Source organism: Quercus robur, chromosome 7 (assembly GCF_932294415.1).
Source record: "Quercus robur chromosome 7, dhQueRobu3.1, whole genome shotgun sequence".
Classification (NCBI taxonomy): Eukaryota; Viridiplantae; Streptophyta; class Magnoliopsida; order Fagales; family Fagaceae; genus Quercus; species Quercus robur.
Genome location: NC_065540.1, coordinates 43593313 through 43610738, shown reverse-complemented (window position 1 = coordinate 43610738; position 17426 = coordinate 43593313). Strand labels below are relative to the sequence as shown.

The window sequence follows — 17426 nt, the reverse complement described above, 5'->3', positions numbered from 1 at the left end:
TTAGGCCATCTTTTTGTCGTTAATTACTGGAACTTATAAAAAATAAATAAAGAATTATGTAGAACTATATTAAAATAATTTGGCTTTGATCCTTTAAAATAAAATTTTAAACCCCTTGACCCCTTTATTTTTTTTTAATTCAATTGAAATAAGTTAGAATATGGTTCTCTTAAAAATATTTTAGCTTTTTTAAAACAGAAAATATTACACTAAAAAGCAATTAAACAATTAGACATGGGTGATTCTAAAAAATAAAATAGACAAGGGGCGTGGGACAACGGACAGGGGAATGATTGAATGAAGATAAATGCAAATGTTAACACATCAAAATTTTTCTCAATACAATTATAAGAGCATCCACAGCAGTGGAGCTAAAAATTTAGCTATTTGGCATCACAAAAGGTTATTTTATCTATTTTACTTACTCTCATGCTACAGCAATGGATCTATTTTAGCTTTCAACACAATAAAATAATATATCTACTACAATAAAATAATATATCCACACAAACTTCCTAGATTTTCTTAGAGTTTCTTGGTAGCCAAACATAGCAACCCACACCCAACACAACACAAACATCCACCACCACCATTAGTCCACAGGAAAAAAAAAAAAAACCTAAATCCTCAATCTTTTTCCTCAATCCATACCAAACAAATCACCAATCGAAGACAAACCCATGCGTCGATGTTGCCCACACTGTCAACATCCTCACCAATGCTTTGGTTTCCTATTACGCTACATCTCTCTCTCGGTTTCGATCTTATCGCTCTACTCGTGGGTCTGAGGCGAATGGCGGATCAGCAGCATGGGTCTGAGGCTGATTGGCGGCTTGGGACGGCTAATGGGTCAGTGACATTGAGCTTCGGTGGCGGTGACGTTGAGGATGAGTTGGGCCAACGGCGATGAAAGTGAAACAGCGAGGTGAAAGTTTGAGAGAGTGAGCTTGAGAGAAATTAAAGAGATGAGAGCTTCAAATGAGAGTGACTGAGAGAGGCATGGTGTGAGAAAAAAAGAATGAAAAAAAAAAAAAAAAAACAATGTTTATTATTTTAATCGGGTAGGGAATAAATTTTTTTTTATTTTATTTTTTTTTTAGCTCTAAGCTACAGTGCACATCCATAGATAGATGTGCGCTGTAGAAATGAAGCTAAAAAAAAATAGGTTTAGCTCCACTGCAGTATGGTTATTTTTATGTTTTGGTGGAGCTAAAATAGCTATATAGTTTTTTAGCTCCATTGCTACAAGTGCTCTAAAAATCAATAGTTGTCAAAGTTGAGTTGAATTGGTAAATAAAATAATTGTAATAAGTAAAGACATAAACTAATTGATAAAAGCATTTTAAGTAATAATAATTAAAGTTCAATTATAACAACAATGATTAATATGTTTATTGTATTTAGAAACAACATATAATTTTTAAAGTTTAATCTTAATTAGAAAAAATAATTAATTTTTTTATTGTGTTAAGAAACAATATATCAAATAAACTTATAGTTTATCTTTTGTTCTCTTTCTAACACTATGAACAAATTTGTAATAAAAAAAAAAATACATAAACTACAAAATCCATCTCTTACTCAAGATTCATCTTCTTAGTTCTAATTGACCCCCACCCCCCCCCCAAAAAAAAAAAAAAAAAAAAAAAAAAAATCCTAGAGCTGTTATTGATCAAGGGGAACATTGATGTTGGGATAAAGAATTTTTATCTCCTTTAAGCATCCTAATTAAACATAAGAGCAAGCAAATGCTAATGTTATTTAGTTTTCACTTCTTGTGATATGATGATTGGGGCAAAAAATAAAAAAGAAAGGAAAAAATTTAAAGGAAAACAAGAAGAATTATCAATTATTTGACCATTCACTTTTTTTCCCTTTCTTTAATGTTTCTGTGAATATTCTAGCTAAGAATTATTTTATTTTATTTACGTTCCTCCTCTTATTTTCCTTTTATTTTTATATGATCAAGAGATGCACATATGAATTTTATGTTTAAGTATAACATAAATCAAAGAAACTCTAATAATAGAAGGAGATCACAATTGATCCATAGTTTGAATAAATTAATTGTTCAACATTGAAGTTTGAGGAGAACATTTTTTTTTTTTTTTAAAGAGTTTCAACTCATGGCGTCCGCTCCTAAAAACGGTCTTTATTATCAGACCAAGACACCAATCGGTTTTTGGTGTAAGCGAGGATTGTACCCCAGATCTCTTATTTAACCATCAGAGACTTTACCAATTGAGCTAACTGGAACCCACATTTGAGGAGAACATTTGCAATCCACTTCATAATATGATACTAAGGTGACAAAATGCAATTGCTTAGAGATAGAGAAAATTAATCAAGCTCGAAATTTATAGCAAAGTATACATGTTATTCAAACCCATGTCCTATTATTATTATTATTTTTTTTTTTCAGATTCATGTCCTATTTCTTTTTAATAATAATAATAATAATAATAAAATCTTATTGATTTAATGATCGATTGGCCTAATCAACAAAACTATTCATAAAAAATTCAATAATACTAAAAATTATATTTCTGGCATCAATTTTTAGTATTAGTTTTTAGTTTTTATGTACAGTTTTTTAAAACCTCATATTTTCTTGTCTTTTTCGCATTTTCTCACTTTTTTTAAAGTACAAATATATTTTAGCGCATTTTTAACAAAAAATTTTCAATAAAAAATTAAATAAGCTTTTCAATACTAAATATTATACTTCACAAATTGGGTTTGTTGGATTTGAAAAAATAAAAATAAAAAATAAAAAATCATGGAAAATGGGCGGTTTGGTGTGGGGTGTGCAGCTGTGCAGGATGGAAAATGCATATGGATTTTCTTGTATTGATTGTGGAGATGAATGATAAAGAAATTTTGCAGATCACTACAAAACAAGAGTCACTATCATCTATTGGGAATATTGATTTGTATAAAAAATGACAATGTTGACTGATATTCCATAAAGGGTTCGGCACACATTAACCCATCTATTTTTTGAAACATTTTCGTAAAAATTAAAAAAAGCCGTCGAGAAATTTTTTTCAAAAAATGGTTAATTATTGTGTGCCCTTAGATTGGCATAATCAACCAAACTATTCATAAAAAAATCAATAATACTAAAAATTATATTTTTGGCATCAATTTTTAGCATTAGTTTTTAGTTTTTATGTACAATTTTTTAAAATCTCACTTTTTCTTGTCTTTTTCGCATTTTCTCATTTTTTTTAAAGTACAAATATATTTTAACACATTTTTAACAAAAAAATTTCAATAAAAAGTTAAATAAGCTTTTCGATACTAAATATTATACTTCACAAATTGGGTTTGTTGGATTTGAAAAAATAAAAATAAAAAATCATGGAAAATGGGCGGTTTGGCGTGGAGTGTGCGACTGTGCAGGAAGGAAAATGCATATGGATTTTCTTGTATTGATTGTGGGGATGAATGATAAAGAAATTTTGCAGATCACTACTGTAACACCCCGTCCCAATTTTTATAATTAAACTACGTGTTTAAGTGGTTAAGTATTATTAATATTTTAAGCCACTTACTTACAAAAATTAATATAAGAGTATTTAATAAACATATTATTTTATAATGTCATTGAATAAGAATTGTAAAGATTACAAATAATTGAAATGACTATTTATATTATAAATATAAACTTAGTATGCACAAAACTATATTAAGTGGTTTAAGTTATTAGATATATAGTTGGTGTTTTAATTAGGCATATGATGAATGAGATGTTATAGTGGAAATTTCACTCACATGCAACCAATTGAAATCCAAAACATGCAAAGCCAAAGAACCATGCATGTTGATAAAACCCAAAGACCAAGACTTGGTTGGCCATGCAATCACCAAGCTCCACCTCACTTCTTCCTTGACTTTTGTCAAGACAAACATCCAAGAAGCCTCTCCATTTCCACCGGTCCATGCAAAATCAGAATTCTCACCTCTAACTTTACTCTCTTTTCTCTTAAGGAAAATGCTAGGAACTCTCTTAAGTCCCTTTTGTCAAACCCATGGGTCCACACTTTGAAAGAAAGGCAAGACTCCATCCTATTTCTTCTTCATACTCTCTCAAAGTAATTAGAACATATATCCTCTTTTAATGTGATAGATATAACTTTATAAAGGTAAGGATATATGTATATGCAAAGTGATATTACTTTTGTAGAAAAGGGTAAGTGTGAATGCAATAAATTATTTTTGTATGAAAGTTTGAGTGTGAATGCAAGAAAGTTGAAAGTGGGTGTGATTTTTCTTTCCCTAGCCATACACGTATCCACCCCAATTTTCCACATCTCTTATCTTCTTTGGCTGCCCCAAAAGTCCTCCCCTTATCTCATTTTCTTGGCTGCACCAGACAGAAAGTCCAGCCCTCTTTCCCTACTATTTTCCTTGTTCTTTGTTTCTTTCTTCTCCCCTTCTTACATGGCAGCCCTCCCTCTCTCACCAAAACAAAATATCCCTCTCTAAAGAAGAAATTCAAGGGTTAACATTAAAATTTCAGCTTCAAATTTTTGGGGATAAGTAATCAGAACTTCATTTGTTTATTTCTACTTCTTTAACCTCTATCTTGATTTTATAGTAAACTCAATAATACTAAACATTATATTTTTGGCATTAGTTTTTAGTTTTTATGTACAATTTTTTAAAACCTCACTTTTTCTTGTCTTTTTCGCATTTTTTCATATTTTTTAAAGTACAAATATATTTTAGTACACTTTTAACAAAAAGTTTTAAGTAAAAAGTTAAATAAGCTTTTCGATTCTAAATATTATACTTCACAAATTGGGTTTGTTGTATTTGAAAAAAAAAAAAAAAAAAGTCATGGAAAATGGGCGGTTTGGCATGGAGTGTGCGGCTGTGCAGGAAGGAAAATGCATATGGATTTTCTTGTGTTGATTGTGGGGATGAATGGTAAAGAAATTTTGCAGACCACTACAAAACAAGAGTCACTATCATCTATTGGGAATATTAATTTGTATAAAAAATGACATTGTTGACAGCTATTCCATAAATTACAATTATCAAAAAGCTGAAAAAGTAGAATAAATGCAGTAAAAAGCTGAAAAAAATTGTTGTTAATGAGCATCTTACTGTCAACACAACCCAATTATTTATCATGTAAACTAATCTACTTATTGGGAAATAAAATAGTCTCTTGTTTGGACAAGAAAAAAATGAATGGACTCAACACTAGATTAGAGGGTGTTTTTCCAATTTTTGCTGTCCTGCTTGTGAATTGTGACTTTTTCCATGTTTTCAACTTTCCCGGAAACTTCCTTAGCCTCTTTTCCTAACATTTTTCTAGGACAGAAACATCTTGGCTGTACGTTACTATCTGTGAGTCTGTGACCCATGACAAATTGACAAGGCAGTGGATTTTAGACTTTTGATTGGTTTATTATTATTATAATAACTAGTCGTTAACCCGTGCGATGCACGGGATAGTTAAACAAAATTTATACACATTCACTTTTATTGGTACAATCATTTGAAAATCATTTTAACTAATACCCAAATGTAAGAGACACATTGACTTACTATTTAAAGTAGTCTTTTGAAGAATTTACACATATTGTGCAACTGAGTCTTAATTTCTCATCAACAATAAAAACATGGAAATTCAAAACATGAAAAGAAAATAAAAATTACAACAATTAATTTCATTATCTTTCATGCTATACTTTGTAATTGTACGGAATTAAGTCAACTCAATTTAAGTAGTTGTAATAAAATTGGCTTCTACTATTCTCTATTCTATAGAGATATGAACATATTGGATTTCTCAAACAATTACCGGTATTGCAATAAAATGATTTATTATTGAAAATAAGAAACAAAGAAAATTTATCTATAGCTTAAGAAACACAATATACTAAAATTAAAGAGATAAAATTTTCGGAGGACAAAATATTATAGATAATTTTAGAAACAGATTATACACTTAAAAGGGTTAGTAATTTATAGCACTTACCCCCCACTATTAGTATACAGACACCAAGTGCGGTCGTCGTAACCCTTTGAAAGAACCTTCCCCTATTGGATCCTATCAAAAAAAAAAAAAAAACACCCAATTAACAAAATTGATCCAAAAGGGTCTAAAAAGCACACAAAATCAATTCAAAAACAAAAATATGAGACAAAATAATTACTTTCCGCTGCCAATGAAATCGTCTTTTGTATTGCTGTTCCAAACTGCAACACTTATCTCTCTAAGGCTTTCAATTAACGAAAACACAAACTTCTCTTGGAATACCGGAGTATTATGACCATCTATACACACACACACAAAAAACAAAATCAGCATGACTCACTATAACTCTATAGAAGCCTCAAAAGTATAAAGAGAAATTAAAGGGGTTGAATTTGATATTTATGTTTGGAGAGAGAGAGTTTGCAGAAACTGTGACTTTATATTTCTTAACTTGAGAGAGGGGTAAGGTTGCTAGGGTTTTGAGGTGTTATAATGTTTTTATTTTTATTTTTTATTTTTTAAATATTATGCTGACGTGGAAAAATGTGGTGCCAGCAGAGATTTCGGTTTTATATATATATATATATATATATAGATAATAATAAATGTCATTTTAATGAATGATTTAGGACGATCGTTAATAAATCATTTAAAAAAAAAATTTATATCACTTTTATGGGAAATTAAAAAGGCTATCAAACATTGATTTTTTTTTTTTTTTGTATAAATTTTTTTTTCTAAAATGATTCACTAACATATGCCTTTGGATCACCCTAAAACCAAAAAAAAAAAAAAAAAAAAAAACCTTTAGAATATCCATTAACTTTTATCGACAAGGCAGTGGATTTTAGACTTTTGATTGGTTTATAATAATAATAATAATAATAATAATAATAAATGTCATTTTAATGGGTGACTTAGGACGATCATTAATAAATTATTTTAAGAAATTTTTTATACCGCTTTTATGAAAAATTGAAAAAGCTATCAAAACACTTATTGTTTTTTTTTTTTTTTTTGTATAAATTGTTTTTTCTAAAATGATTCACTAACATATGCATTTGGATCACCCTAAAAAAAATATAAATAAATAAAAAAACAAATGCTTTTAGAATATCCGTTAACTTTTATCTAATATAATAATAATGAAAACCTTTTGTTAATTACTACAAAGAATTTAATAAGTCTTACGATATTGAAACAACAAAAATAAATAAATAAATAAATACTTCTTTTAACTATATTATATTTGACTTCCAAAAAGATGTTTCAATAAAAAATTCAACATTGTAAGTCTTGTCTTCTCACTCTCTACTTTCGCATTTCTTGTGTCTTCTGTCACTCTCTTCTTCTACATTTCTTGTGTCTTCTGTCTATATTATCTATAAAAAAAAAAAAAAAAAAAAAAACCTCAACATTAACTAACGACTTGAGGCACTCATTAACTGGGTCCTTTAAAAAATGAATGAGGATCATGTTATTATACTTACGATAAATTTTTGTTAATATTATACTACTTAATAACATTGTATTGGTTTAATGATTTTAAAATTCTGTCATTAAATTACATGTTCTCTTCATTGTTAATGTAACTCCCAAACTTTAAATTAATATCGAATGATGTTTACTATCCAATCTATTAACTTATGTTTTATCTATGATTAGAGTTAAAAATCTTGAATCTTAAACATTTTTCTAGAGGTGATTGTTATCAATAACTAATCATCTTAATAATTTTTTTAAATATGTAGAGGACAAAAAGACAAAATAATCAAGTAATATATAAGCTTGTTAGAAAATGCATCATTAGAAAATTATTGAGATGTGTATTATTGATAAAAGTTACATCCAATAGAAGTTGAGATGTGTATTATTGATCCTAGTAAATTTTAAAAGAAAAAAAAAAATTTTACTTCAATTTAGAATGCTTTTTGAAGACAAGTCAAAATCAAGCCAACCCAAAATTTGGTTTCATGGTCTAAAGTAAATTTGTACGAGTCCATTATTGACACAAGAAGGACTGAAGCGAATAAAACAACCTTGCATTTTATATGGCAATTTTCAGTGTGACAAGTAGCAATGAACAAGAGGGAAGAACATCCACAATAGTGGTGCTAAATAGCTATATTGCTATTTTTAGCACCACTAACACTTAAAATGCATGTTGCAATAATGGTGTTATAACTACAATTTTTTAGATGGCTATGTACTATAGCAAGAAGCTAAAAAAAAAAATTATTAAACTTCTCTCTCTTTTCTCATTAAAAAAATATTTTCTCTCTCTCCGGCTTCTCTTCTTTCTTCCTTTTTCCTTTTCGTTTTTTTTTTCTCTCTCTCATCTCCTCTCTACTTCGCCAACCAGAGACCCCACCCCATCTCCCCGAACCCATCTCGCTGAGACCCCATTTCCCTAAGCCCCATCGTCAATTTGTTCTATTGGATCTTCATCTTCATCGTCGATCTTTTTTAGGTTTGTCTCCAGTTTGTGCTGGGTTTGTCTCTGAAGACCCATCTCACCCATGTCGCCGACCCATCTCGCCCAGTCCTTCATCTCACCACTCACCCAACGCCGACAAGCCTAGTCCTCCATCTCATTGCCGATCCAAGCTCCATTGCCGACCTAAGCTCCATCATCGATCCAAGCTGCACTGGCACCGCCTTCATCAAACTCAAGAGCGCTACGAGACCAATCAAGGTAGAAATGAGGCAGAGGAATTCGGCTTTGGTGGTGTGGCTAGATTCATGGGTTTCTCTGGGTTTCGTGGTGGCGGTTTGGCTAGGTTTCATGGTGGCTGGGTTTCGTGGGTTAGTGGTGGTGTGGCTGTGTTGGTGGTGATTTGTGTGGTGGTTTTTGGCTAATTTGGATTTTTGGCAGTGGTTGTGGGTAGTTGTTCTTGGCTTTCTAGTTGTTGCTGGGTGGTTGTTCTTGGTTGGCAGTGGTTGTGAATTATGCCATTGATCAGTTTGTGGTTTTTTTTTTTTTTGGTAGTGGAATGTATTATTTTATTATAGTAGATATATTATTTTATTGTGATGTTTATATTATTTTATTGTGTTGAAAGCTAAAATAGATCCACTGATACTGGATGTTTTGTAAAATGAGTAGGTAAAATAGATAAAGTAACTTTTTGTGGTGCTAAATAGCTCCACTACTATGGATGCTCTAAACCATTTTTAGACACTAGTGTCCACCTATCATTTAACATGATAGTGGGAACAAGGGCAAGCACTTTATAATGCACTAATGCTATTTGTGAATATTGATTAAGACATATAGCTGCTAACTATATATTTTGTCAAGTAAGTTTGGGCCACACAATTGTGAGCATCATCACAAGAAAGAAAGAAATAAGGGTAAATTGTAAATTATACTCCTAAAGTTTGAGGGTGTTCAAATTTTATACCCTAAAGTTTCAGAATTTGGATTTTACTTTCTAAAGTTTTGGGGTGTTTAGATTTTCGCCTTAACACTTTAGAACTTGGATTTTATCCTTTAAAGTTTGGAAGTGTTTAGATTTTGCATCCCCAAATTCTGAAACTTTAGGGAGTAAAATTCAAACACTCCCAAATTTTAGAGAATAAAATCTAAACACTCTTAAAATTTCAAAATTTTGAAACATTAGGGTGTAAAATCCAAACACCCACAAACTTTAGGGGGTAAAGTTCAAATTCTGAAACTTCAGGGTGTAAAATCTAAACACCTCAAACATTAGGGATATAATTTGCAATTTACCCAATAAATAAAGAAAAGTGACATTTTGAAGTTTTTATCGTTAAATCAATTTCTGGAGTGGGCTTTCTCTCCCAAAGCAAATCATTAGTTTTTGTTATTAAAATGATACATTTTTGTCCTTCAATAAAGGATTTTTGGTGGGTGGAAGGTAGACTACACATGTTCTAGTTTACATATTCCCCATTTGAAATTGAAAAAAGAAAAGAAAAAATTCTAATTGGTGCAACTAGATGAAAAGAAAATTCAATTTACAATAATTGGGATTGGACCATGACAGGCCACAGGGCCAAATTGTGAAGAGGTGAAAAGGTCCATGCTCAACACTAGGTCCAAGCCCATGGGATGAAATACACATACATACAAATTTCTCTCCCTGTGTTTAGAAAAACACAAATATACATTTCATTTCATTTTGCAAGTATGAAGGCAGTTTTTGCACACTTTCATAGCTAATTACTCTCCTTGGACAGATACATTTCATTTTGCTAGCACATAACTGAATAAATAGTAAATACTATAAACAAATGAATTTCTTTAAAATATGATTAAAAAAAACAAATGAACCATGGAGTTGTGTATGGGATGGGTTGGGTTTGGGATATTTTTTTCAACCCAACCGACTTCTTAGGATTGATAAATCTCCAACCCTTGGTAACTCTAAAAACAACGCAATGTAAGGTTTGGATTGGGTAATCATGTTAGGGCCATTTTGCCAAACCAAATGGAAAAATTGCGGTTTCATTTAATTATTTAAGTATAATATTCAAAAAACTAGTATTATTTACATAATTAGTCATCAGTGAGATCAGGTCACTCCAGTAAAAAATCTTGCCAACTCGCACCTAACCCGACCTAAACTTAAAAAAATAAAGAAAAAGAAAAATTAACACAACCCAATCCATCACTTGATTCAACCCACAAAAAATAACCTGAAATATTTGGCTGATTGGTGGGTTGAATGTACTCCCTTGCCTCTAATATTTATTTATGTGATGGGATTGCATTGAAAGTGAGCTAAATATTAAAGACCACAGTTTCAACCAAAAAATTGTTTTTCAATCTTGATAAATTTTTTTTCAATAATTATTCCAATAAATATCAGTTTATGTCATGGCATTACCAATTGAATTGCAAAAGTACTGAATTAGCAAAATTCCCAATATGTATTAGTTTAATCTATGCTGCTTTAGCATAAAAAGTAGTTTTTTTTTTTTTTAGGGAAAAGACATAGCGTCATATTATTAAGGGAGGCTGCCTAAATCAGCCTGAAATACAGATGCAACGTCTGGTGGAACATCTTCAATCCAGACTATTAACTGAGAAAACTTATTAGCTTTACGTGCTAATGAATGTGCAACTTTGTTACCAAGCCTACATACATGAGAAAAATTAAAGTCCCTGAAGAACTGAGAGGCCATGTACTACACGTCCCTGACTATGTGGCCGAACTGAGCTAAAGACTGACGTTTACTTCTGAGGGTGTTGATGAGCACTTTCGAGTCACCTTCCATTATTACTCCATCCAACCCAATCTCTGCAGCAAATTCGATGGCTCTGCGCGCTGCAAGTGCTTCAACTTCAATGACTGTGAATGGTAGTGGTATCTGTTGGGAAAGGGATGCCATTACAAGTCCTTGATCATTCCATATCACCACACCTATTCCAGCACACTGGTCTTTTTCAAAGAGGGCGCCATCAAAATTTACTTTGTACCATGATCTGGCTGGGGGTTGCCAAGACACAGCTATGTTGTTCCTGGTGGGGAGGGTTGATGGCTGCTGCACTGAAAATTCTTGGAGCCGCTCCTATGCTTGTTGAAGTAGTTGTCCTAGTGCAATTGCTTCTTTGGCCAACCGAATGTTATTTCTTCTATTCCAAAGTGCCCAAACCACCATAGAGAAGAGCCCGGGGTCCCGGTTATCTGCAAATATACACTCAAGCAAATCTAAAAATTAGCACATTGTTTTAGTTTGCTATGATTCCAAAGAGGAACTGATTGCCATAGTTCTGTGAGCTTTGGGCAGAGATAAAGAGCATGTTGTACATCCTCTTGTGAGGTTTGACACAGGTCACATGTACCATCTATGATGATTTTATGCCTAACCAGGTTCATCTTTGTGGGCAGGGAGTTGCGGCATGCCCTCCATACTAGATTTTTGACTTTGTTGGGAACCTGCAAATGCCAAACCGCATGCCAAAGTTCTTTTGCTGCTGCTGTACTTGAGGAACCCGAATCTTCCTTGTAAAGCTCATTCATGAGAAATTGGTAGCCTGACTTCACTGTGTATTCCCCATCTGTAGTAAAGGGCCATTTGATGATGTCTCGTTGTTGTGTATGACAAAGGGGGATTTTTTTAACTACAACTGCTTCAAATTCAAGTAGACATGAGTCCAACTTCTCCACCTTCCAGGTCTGAGTTTCTTGACAAATAAACTCACACACCTTAGTGGATGTGTTTTGATTCTGCACTGGGGAAATTAGGTTTGGTTTGTACTCAGTGGTACCTAGTTATCAGTCCAGAAATTTATTGACCTTCCATCCCCAATCCTCCAAAGTCCACCCTTTCGAATGACCTCTCTCCCTTTAATTATGCTTTTCCAAGCATGAGAAGCAGAGTTTGGGACCTTAGCTTCCATTATAGAGCAATACGGGAAAAATTTAGGCTTGAACACCCGATAGAGCAGTGAGTTTGTATCATGGAGTAGCCGCCATACCTGTTTAGCCAACATAGCATCATTTTACATTGAGAGATCTTTAAATCCCATGCCCCTTTGAGATTTTGGCTTGCACAAATCCCTCTACTTCACCCAATGGATTTTTCTATTCTCCCCTCTTTGTCCCCAAAAGAAACGTCGAATAAGAGCTTCAATATCTTGGCATAACCCTACTGGTAGTTTGAAACAAGACATTGTGTGGGTTGGCAAAGCTTGTGCAACGGCTTTGATAAGTACTTCTCTTCCGGCCTGTGAAAATAGTTGACCCTCCCACCCTTGTAATTTTTTCCAAACCTTTTGCTTAATATTGTCGAAGCTCTCTTTTTTATTTCGGCCCACCAAGGCAGGGAGGCCTAAGTACTTTTCATATTGGTGGACAACTTGAACCCCAATGCTATCTTTGATTGCTTCTTGAACATGTTGTGGTGTGGATTTGCTAAAAAATAGAGAGGTTTTTGCCCGATTAATTTGCTGACCTGTTGCTCTCTCATAAGCCGATAAAATAGCCAATAAGTGGTGACAATCATGCTGATCAGCCCTGCAAAAAATAAGACTACCATCGGCAAATAAAAGATGAGTTAGTTTAGGTCCATTTCAGCATAATGAAACCCCTCGGAGATCACCCATAGCTACTACCTTTTTCATGAGTCCATGGAGCCTTTCAGTGCAGAGCAAGAAAAGGCAGGGAGAGAGTGGATCCCCTTGTCTAAGCCCCTTGCTTGGTACAATGTTACCCTGTGGTTCGCCATTGATCAAAATGGAATATGTGGCAGATGTAATACATGTCATCAAAAGCTTCACCCAAGTTTCATTAAATCCCATTTTTTTCATCAACTTCTCCATCCCCTTTTGCCCCGATCTATGGTTTCTCATGTAGTGCAGTGTTTCAAAAGCCACCATTATATTATCAGTGATTAAACGATCTGACATAAATGCACTTTGTTGTTCAGAGATCAGTTGGGGTAAGAAGGGTTTAAGTCTATTAGTCAAGACCTTTGAGAAGACTCTATAGATGACATTACTTAGACATATGGGCCGGTATTGGGAGATATATTCAGGTTGTTTCACCTTGGGGATGAGTGTAATGAGTGAATGACAGAGGGGTTTAGGTAACGTACCAGAGTTAAGACAGCATAGGATAGCTTCAATGACATCCGATCCAACCAAAGACAAGTAGCTCTGAAAAAATAAAGGTGGCATTCCGTTGGGTCCAGGGGCTTTGAGTGGTGACATTTGCTTCAAAGCCATCACTACCTCAACTGCATTAAACTCACGTGTTAGCTATGCATTCATGTCTGTAGTCATCACCTGAGGGATCTGATCTAGCACCTCATCAAAATCCTGTGGATTGTCAGAGGAGAAGAGCTGTTGATAAAAGTCTACTGCAATTGTAGCCACTCGGCTTAGCTGTGAGCACCAGATCCCATTGCTATCAAACAGCCCCTTGATGTAGTTTCAATGCCTCCTTTGCGAAGTTTTGCTATGGTAAAATCTGGTATTCCGATCTCCATCTCTCAACCATTCAATTTTTGATCTCTGCCTCCATAGTTGTGCCTCTTTATACATTAAGGAATTAATTTCCTTTTCAACCTGCTTCATCCGATGAACACTTCCCCCATTTTGAGTAGATTTTTCAGTCTTGGCCAGTAGCTTTCTCTTCTTTTCCAAGTCTCTCTGGACGTTACCAAAACATTTCTTGCTCCACTCTGTAAGTTCCCATCCACACCTGTCTATTTTTTTGATAAGTTTAACACTCTTGGCTTCATCATTACCTGTCCTCCACATAGCTTCTATAGTTTTACCACAACCTTTCTCTGTCATCCACATTTGTTCGAACCGAAATGGTCGTTGTTGCCTACACTCCATAGCTTCAGGTACCATCCACAAAGGCTTGTGATCAGAAGTAGTAACATCCAGATGATGGATTTTTGTTTCCAGGAATTTTGCAAACCAATCATTTGTTGCCACCGCTCTATCCAATCTCTCCTAAACTGTGTAATTTGTATAATGTCGGTGCCATGTGTATAGAGAACCCACGAAGTCTATATCCATGAAACCACACTCATCTAACACATCCCGGAATGGTTGCATTTGCTGATGTGGTCTTACCCTTCCTCCTTTTTTTTCAGATTGTTTTGTGATTTCATTGAAGTCCCCCGCACAAATCCAAGGAGCTGACCCTTTATTTTTCAAGCTTCGTAATCTGTCCCATGCTTCATGTCTTTTTTGTGTGTCTGGTTCTCCATAAAATCCTATGAATCTCCATTCATTCGCTGAATTTTTGTTGATGGTGGTGTCAATATGATGTTTTGAAAAAGTTTCAATCTCAAGCTTGAACTCCTCTTTCCAAAAAAGTACCAATCCTCCTGCTTTTTCCTTTCTAGGAACTATGAATTTATTCTTCCATTTTATTCTGTTTTGAAATCTGGTTAGCTTTGCTTCATCCGCCCATGTTTCGGCTATAAACAGGACAGAGAGATCTTTTGCTCGCACTATCTCCGCAAGCTGATCTTCTGTACATGGGTTCCCAAGCTCACGACAGTTCCAACATATGAGACTCATTGCTTCTGGCAGGGCTAGGAACCAGCCTCCGCCAATATCAATTTATTTTCTTTATCATTCTGAGAAACCAACTGCTTTTTTCTTGGTAACTCAGAGTGATCACCCCCCTCAATGATACTTCTTTTCTGGCCCACTGTGCCTTCCATAATTGTGTCCCCTTCTCTATGTTGTCGTGGAATTCTGTTCCATTTTGCTCTGTGGTACATGCTGGCTTTTCTTGAATTATTGGTGACATCTGATAGGGCTGATGGTGTTTGGAAATCAAGAATGTATGTGTGTTGGTCACGTGGTTGAGAGCTGCAATTGCTCGAGTTCAATTTTGGTTCATTGCCTTGAGAATACTTCGCATTAATCTCTTCACCAGCTGGAGGGATATTCTCATAGGAATGATTTTCTGGTGCATCAAATCTGCATAATTCTCGGTCAATCTCTTTTAGCTGATTTGCAAATAAGTCAATGCGTATTAATGGACTCTTGGACCCTGAAATTTAAGCTTCTTGATCAATTTCAGATTCCTGACCCGTGTGATTTGCTACTCCCTGATTTTTAGCCATAAAATCTTCCTCGGATATTGCATTTCCATTCAAAATAAGCCCATATTTTTCACTTTCCATACTTGGTTGGCTTGAAACTTCAACGGAAGCCTCCATGTTGGACACCACAGGCGGCGGTTGATCATGATTTTCTGCATTTTTGGCTTGCTGCATTTCCTTTTTTTTTCCAACATAGAAACCTGGCACCGTAATGACATTCTTTCGAGAGGGTGTGAAAGGTTTTGCGCGTAACTATGGGCCAAACTGTTGAGTATTAGTCTGGAGTGTACCTTCATTGTCAATCCAAATCTCTCAATCTTTATCATCATGTGTCAAGCGGCCACACCAATAACATAGGTTTGGGAGGCGTTCATATTTGAAGGCAACCCAATGTTCTTTGCCATCATCCAAAGTTATAGGTTTACCACGACAGAAGGGTTGTGAGATGTCAATGGAAACCCGAACCCGTATAAAACCTCCTCCAATTTCATCCGAGACCCCTGGTGGGTGAATTATAGAACCAATAGAGCTGCAAATCTGCTCTGCAACCTCTCTAGTCTTGAAGCGGATTGGGATGTCATGTACCTAAACCCAAAAATTAACCATGTTAAATTTCATACTACGTATTGTCATATCCTTATCATAGCGTTGTAACGCCATTAAGTGTTTATCAAAACTCCAAGGTTCGCTTGATAGAATTTTGTCAACGTCAAGTTTGTTATCGAAAGCAAATAAGGCTATGTGGTCTCCAAGGTTCTCAATCTTGAACCCATTCCTTGACCTCCAAAGCGGCTGAAAAGTATTAGCAATGGCTTCAAAATTGAAAGCCCGCTTTGTCAAGAACTTTGCTGCTAGGAACCAATCTGGTGCTGCCTGTTCTGGCTTTAAGCATAGCCCTGGTCCTTCCCTTTCAGAGAGAGACAGATCCCTCCAATGTTTTGTTAGCTCCTCCATGGAAGAGAAAAAGCCTCTGATTAATAGTGTTTCTCGATAACCCTTCAAAGAAAACAAACCCCACTAGCCCTTAAGATAAACTTGTTACCTCATGGGAACAACAAACCACCTTCAAGGGAAGGGACAGCCGTTCTACAGTCTAGGAGAAGTTGGAGCTCCAACTTTCGCTAGCACAAAGAAGTTGGAAGATGATTTTTATGTTTCTATGTTGCATTCCGAGCAATTTCAACTAGTTGATGACCTTTATTTATTTATTATTAATTGCTAAAAGCTAGTTAATGACTTGATGCTAACTAAGAGGATTACACTTTAAAAATATTTAGGTCATAAAATCTCTTATGGACATCAATGTTAAACATTAATTTCCTAAATAAACATTTAATATTCATAGAAAGAAAGGACTTAGAAACAAATCACCGGGGGAGGGAATTAATCCCTTCTCCATCTTGTGATTTAAAACGAAAATTTAGTGAGGAAAAGATGGAGAAATTATAGAGTCCTCTGGTGGACCACGTCACTTGTCTACCATTCTACTAAAAAATTTCCACTTATTTAAAATTGTTGAGTCAGTAATTAAATTTTGTTTAAAAAAATTTTATAACTAACAATTTTAAACAGGTGGAAGTTTTTTAGTGGAATGGTGGACCACGTCACTTATCCACCATGTGGATCTTATAATTTCTCGAAGAGATGGGGATATCTCTCATTTGGCTCCATTTTATGGGCAAAAACACAAGCTTTCCTAAAAAAATGATTTATAAACCAAAAAAAAAAAAAAAAAAAGAGATAGAAATTAGAAAGATCGCACTAATTAAAATACAAATTAGCTATTTTCCGACTAAAAAAAATTTAAATTCATTTAATTAAAACCAACCTAAAGTACAGGTTCAAAAAACGAAATTCACCACACAAAAAAAAAAAAAAAAAAAAGTGA

The 17426-nt window shown here is 34.1% G+C and overlaps 1 protein-coding gene across 4 annotated transcripts in view; it reads right to left on the bottom strand.

The window, feature by feature from the left end:
- LOC126693543 (disease resistance protein RPV1-like) overlaps window positions 1-17426 on the bottom strand; it is a 72868-nt gene that overhangs the window by 15142 nt on the left and 40300 nt on the right. The gene's annotated exons all lie outside the window — the stretch shown is intronic.